Source organism: Nelumbo lutea, chromosome 7 (assembly GCF_056320005.1).
Source record: "Nelumbo lutea isolate HS-2025 chromosome 7, American lotus-T2T, whole genome shotgun sequence".
Lineage (NCBI taxonomy): Eukaryota > Viridiplantae > Streptophyta > Magnoliopsida > Proteales > Nelumbonaceae > Nelumbo > Nelumbo lutea.
Window position 1 is genome coordinate 53,736,759 of NC_142690.1, and position 5,832 is coordinate 53,742,590.

General features: G+C 40.4%; 1 non-coding gene across 1 annotated transcript; it reads left to right on the forward strand.

The window, feature by feature from the left end:
• Positions 1–4,288: 4,288 nt before the first annotated feature.
• On the forward strand, positions 4,289–4,395 carry LOC148846424 (small nucleolar RNA R71). The gene has a single exon (XR_016102644.1). It is a non-coding gene; the product is annotated as a small nucleolar RNA R71 (small nucleolar RNA).
• Positions 4,396–5,832: the final 1,437 nt, after the last annotated feature.

Below are 5,832 nucleotides of genomic sequence, written 5' to 3' on the forward strand. Positions count from 1 at the left end.
CTGAATGTCAAAATTTAAGAATTTAAGAGCCCAATAGGCCTTGTGTTCCAATTCAACTGGTAAATGGCATGCTTTACCAAAGACCAATCTGTAGGGGGACATGCCAATAGGTGTCTTAAATGCAGTTCTGTATGCCCATAATGCATCATCTAATTTGATGGACCAATCTTTTCTGGCGGATGCTACGGTCTTTTCCAGAATTCTTTTGAGTTCCCTGTTAGCCAACTCCACTTGGCCACTGGTTTGAGGGTGATAAGGGGTAGCTAATTTATGTGTAATTCCATATTTCTGCATTAACCTCTCAAATTGGCTATTGCAGAAGTGAGTTCCCCTATCACTAATTATAGCTCGCGGAGTGCCAAATCGGGAGAATAGCTTCTTTAGGAAGTGTACTACCCTTCTTGAGTCATTTGTGGGTAAAGCCATGGCTTCTACCCATTTGGATACATAGTCAACTGCAACGAGGATGTACTTATTCCCAAAAGAATTCGGGAAAGGTCCCATGAAATCTATACCCCAAACATCAAAGATTTCACAGATTAAAATATTGGAAAGGGGCATTTCATTCCGTCGGGAAATGTTTCCCGATCTTTGGCATTTGTCACATGTGGACACATACCGATGGGCATCTTTGAAGAGTGTGGGCCAATAAAAACCTGATTGCAAAACCTTGGCTGCAGTGCGACTAGCTCCAAAATGACCTCCTGCTTCTTTATCATGGCAAAATTGGAGTACTGACTCCATCTCCTCCTCGGGGACACATCTCCTTATGATTCGATCTGCACACAATTTATACAAAAAGGGTTCCTCCCACAGATAGTATTTTACATTAGAAAAGAATTTCTTTTTCTGTTGATATGAAAGGTTAGGAGGAAGGACTTGTGCAGCTAGATAATTAGCAAAATCAGCATACCAAGGATATGAGTATTTCTGTATTGAGTACAACTGCTCATCCGGAAATTCTTCTCGAATGTTGCTGGTTATCTCCTCTTTTGAGCTTACCGTGTCCAACCGGGAGAGATGGTCAGCAGCCAGGTTTGCAGCACCCTTCAGGTCTCTAATCTCAATGTCAAACTCTTGCAATAAAAGGATCCACCTGATCAGTCTTGGTTTTGAGTTTTGCTTGGTAAGCAAGTGCCTTAATGCCGAGTGATCTGTGTGGACAACAACCTTGGATAATATCAGATATGAACGAAACTTATCAAGTGCAAATATTACTGCTAACAGCTCCTTTTCTGTGGTGGTGTAATTGAGTTGGGGTCCAGTCAAGGTTCTGCTAGCATAGTAAATTGGCTGAAAATGTTTGTTCATTCTTTGTCCTAAAACAGCTCCTATAGCAAAATCACTCGCATCACACATCAATTCAAATGGGAGGGTCCAATCTGGTGCTACCATGATAGGTGCATGGATCAATTTGTCTTTCAAGATGTTGAAAGCATGAAGACATTCAGTTGAAAATTCAAAAGGCACTTCTTTCTGAAGCAAGGTAGATAATGGCTTGGAAATTTTTGAGAAATCTTTAATAAACCTTCTATAGAATCCGACATGTCCTAAGAAACTTCTCAAAGAACGAACAGATGTTGGGGTTGGTAATTTTTCAATTGCCTCCACCTTGACCTTGTCGACTTCTATACCTCTTTGAGAGATCTTGTGTCCAAGCACTATGCCTTCTTGCACCATAAAATGACATTTCTCCCAATTCAACACAAGATGTGTTTCTTTACATCTAGTAAGCACCTGTTCCAGATTATTCAAACATGCATCAGACGAAGAGCCAAAAACTGAAAAATCATCCATGAAGATCTCAATAAATTTTTCAACCATATCAGAAAATATAGACATCATACATCGCTGAAAGGTTGCTGGGGCATTGCATAACCCAAAGGGCATCCTTCGGTATGCAAAGGTTCCATATGGGCAAGTAAAAGTGGTCTTTTCTTGATCTTCTGGTGCAATTGGTATCTGGTTATACCCTAAATATCCATCCAAGAAACAATAATACTCATGCTCGGCTAGCCTCTCCAACATTTGATCCATAAATGGGAGAGGGAAATGGTCCTTCCGGGTGGCTTCATTTAATTTTCTATAGTCAATACACACACGCCATCCAGTAATGGTTCTAGTAGGGATGAGTTCATTTTTCTCATTTGGAACAACAGTCGTACCCCCTTTTTTGGGCACAACTTGCACAGGGCTTACCCAAGAACTATCAGAAATAGGATAAATGATCCCAGCATCTAACAACTTAATTATTTCAGCCTTTACCACTTCTTTCATGTTGGGATTCAGGCGCCTTTGGGGCTGAACGGAATGCTTGTTGTCCTCTTCCATCAAAATTCTGTGAGTGCAGATTGATGGATTAATGCCTTTGATATCTTCTACCTTCCAAGCTATAGCATTTTTGTGTTCCCGCAGCACTCTTAATAATTTTTCTCTTTGTAAGGGATTCAGTGCTGCGGAAATTATCACGGGGAGATCTGATGGTTCCTCAAGGAAAGCATACTCTAAATGGGATGGTAATTGCTTCAGTTCAAGGGTGGGGGGTTCTTGGGGTGATGGCTTACCTGATGGTCCGGGCAATTTGCCTAAGTTCTCTAATTTAAGAAACCCCTTTCCCTTGAATTGAGGCTTATCGTTCAGGTATGCTATCATGAGGTTTATTTTTTCATTTTCTGCTTCTTCAAGTTCTCCCTGTTGGAGGCAGAGTTCAAGAGGATCAGTTATTCTACTTACCTGGAAGCATTCATCAATTGTCAATTCAATGGCATCAATCATAAAACAAGAATCATCACTAGAGGGTGCATGTTTAATAGCATCAGACATTTTAAAAATTATCTCCTCATCTTGTATCCTAAGGCTGAGTTGTCCTTGTTGGACATCAATCATTGCTTTCCCGGTAGCCAGGAAAGGTCTCCCTAGGATAAGCGGGACCTCCACATCTTCTTGCATGTCTAACACAATGAAATCAACTGGAAAAATGAATTTGTCAACTTTAACTAACACATCTTCTATGATCCCCCTAGGATGTCTAATGGATCTATCAGCCAATTGTAATGCCACTCTAGTGGGTTGGGGTTCATTCAACCCCAATTTCTTGAAGATAGAATATGGCATTAAATTGATGCTAGCTCCCAGGTCACATAAAGCTTTTTCAATTTTTAAACTGCCAATGGTACAAGGAATAGTGAAACTCCCTGGATCTTTGAGTTTCTGAGGCAGCTTGTTCAGAAGGATAGCAGAACATTCCTCATTTAATGCAACTGTAGCCACATCTCCCAGTTTCCTTTTGTTTGCCAATAATTCCTTCAAAAACCTTGCATAGTGTGGCATCTGGGCTAAAGCATCAGCAAAAGGAATATTAATATGTAAACTTTTAAATATTTCAAGAAACTTACCAAATTCCTTCTCCAATTTTTGTTGCTTCAGCCTGTTAGGGAATGGAACTTGTGGTTGTTGGTGCATCCCTTGTTGTGCTTCTGGTTGTTCCGTCTTCTGTTGTCTGGTTCCAAGGCTTGTTTCTGCCTTGGGTTCAGCCCAATTCTTCTTTTCTACCTCAGGCAACTCTTTTCCACTTCTTAAGGAAATAGCTTGCACCTGCTCTCGTGGATTCACTTCAGTGTTGCTTGGAAGAGTTCCCAGCAGTCTGGAAGAGATTAATTGTGCCAATTGCCCCACTTGGTTTTCCAGGTTTTTGATTGAGGCTTCCTGGTTCTGGAACCTAGTTTCTACACCTGCTATAAATTTTGTCATCAGTTCCTCCAAATTGGATTTCGGTTCAGGCTGATGATAAGTCTGGTGGAACGGCTTGGAAATATGCTGATTTGGCCAGGACTAGTTTGAATGTCCCCTCCATCCTGGATGAAAAGTATGGTGACTCTGGTAACCCTGCTGTCTTGACGAATTGCTGACATAGTCAACTTGTTCAGTAGATGGTCTGAAGTGATTGCCAACTTGGCAGTCTGTACTGATGTGGCCTCCCCCACACAATTCACAATTAAGAGGCTGCACATGCATGGCAGCTATCTGCATTTCATCTATTTTTTTACTGAGTGCTCCTATTTGTGCAGCTAGTGTTGTATAAGTGTCAACATTATGCAAGCCTTGCTGCTTCCTAGTTTGAGTCCTTTCCGAATGCCATTGATAATTGTTGGCTGCCATTTCCTCAATAAGTGCATGGGCAACCTCAGGAGTTTTATTATTTATGGATCCTCCGGCTGCAGCATCTAATATGGTCTTATTTGAGTCAGTAAGACCATTATAGAAAGTCTGCACTTGCAGCCAAATGGAGAGGCCATGGTGAGGAACTCTCCTTAACAGCTCCTTGTATCGTTCCCATGACTCATATAAAGATTCCCCCTCTTGCTGGAAAAAAGTAGTGATGTCATTCCTCATTTTAGCAGTTTTAGAAGGGGGAAAATATTTAGAGAGAAAACGGCTGGCCATTTCGTCCCATGTGGCTATAGATCCTGCCGGTAATGAGTTCAACCAAGCTTTGGCTTTATCCTTCAAAGAAAATGGGAATAACCTCAGCCGGATGGCATCATCACTTACCCCATTATGTTTGAAGGTGTCACAGATTTCCAAGAAGTTAGCAATATGGGCATTCAGATCCTCATGGGCCATACCACAAAACTGAATCGTATTTTGTATCATTTGGATTATGGCCGGTTTAATTTCAAAGTTATTGGCAGCAATAGTTGGCCTGATAATGCTGGAGACAGTCCCGGTGAGGGTAGGCTTGGCATAATCCATCATAGTTCTTTGTTCAGCCATTTCTTGTGCTTCTTGTCTGATTTGCTTAGCAGCTCTCAAACGGACACGGAGAGTCCGTTCAATCTCCGGGTCGTAAAGGATCTCTTCCAGTTTAGGTCTGCTTGTCATAAACTGTTAAAGTCAAAGCAATAAAAATGCCAATATTCACAAAAGAAAATAAATAACTAATCCTATCACACTGAAAATGTAAAGTGAATTATTGGAATACAAAACCTACATCCTATCATGAATAAATGAAGCCGATTATACTAAAAGCAGATTTAAACCAATCATCTTATTCAAGGTTCCTTTATCTACATCCATCGATTGCAACATCTGAATTCAGACCCAATTTAGATCTGAGTTCAGATCTACAAGTCTTTGGTATTGTTAGTCTAGAGAAATTAATAAATAATAATTCAGATCTAAGCTGGATATCTCATACACACTCATTGGTATACACTACAATATACATCCATTAAGGTTGGAATCAATTCTGTGATGCTCTTTAGGGCTGAAATCAGATCTGATCTGAAAAAAAAAAATTTAAAAGGATCTGAAATAAACTAAAGCCAGTCCTGAGTTAGGCTTGGGTTAAAGATTTTAAACTCTACAATTGAAGCTCAAACCTGTATAGCTGATGCATATCAAACACTTGCTAAGACCTGAAAATTGGGTCTGCAATGTTTGGTATTGCAAGCTATTCGGCCCATACAACTTTTGTAAAAATCTGAAATCAGGTCTGCTAACTGTTGCACTATAGCAGCCCTGCTACAGATCTGAATGCTAAAAGAAATACTTGGAAAGTGCTAATTTTTCTTAAATATCTGAGGCATAACAATTATTCAATCCAAACATACACCTCCTTAGCTAATGTAGCTCGGTTACAAGTGGGTAAAGCCAAGAATTCAGTCCACCCAGAATTCGTAGTATGCTCTGTATCAGTTCAGTCCTCACATCATATCAACTGCATTTCAGATTTGAATTTCTCTCATTCCTTGCTATCCATTCACCCTTGAGGTAGGTTGGATGTATCATAGGGTGGATTGGGGTAGGGATGGCACCCAATTCACCTCAAAC